We start from the raw sequence: 385 nt of genomic DNA on the forward strand, positions 1-385 counted from the left end.
ATCACAAAGCTTACGCCATTTGTCATCGGGTTTGCATCATCCCTGCATAAGTAAAGCATTTTGTAAATTCCAAATGTTAAGATTGTTATTTTTGCCTCAGTGAAAGTAAATAGTTTATTTCTAGACATGTGTCATTTCTTCCTCTATGAAATTAGAAACTGAATTTAACCAGATTCTCAGATTTAGCAGACATTGCCAGTAGACTTTACAATATCTGTCCTTACCCCATCTCCAGCTTTTTAAATTAATAGGCTTAGTTTATTGGAGCAGTTTAAAGTAGATAGAACACCTGAGTGGAAAGTACAAAAGTTCCTATATTCTCCTTTTTCTCTTTCCCAAGGTTCTCTATTATTAACTTCTTTCATTGAGATGCTATATTTATTAA

Source organism: Pteropus alecto, unplaced genomic scaffold (assembly GCF_000325575.1).
Source record: "Pteropus alecto unplaced genomic scaffold, ASM32557v1 scaffold114, whole genome shotgun sequence".
Taxonomy (NCBI): domain Eukaryota; kingdom Metazoa; phylum Chordata; class Mammalia; order Chiroptera; family Pteropodidae; genus Pteropus; species Pteropus alecto.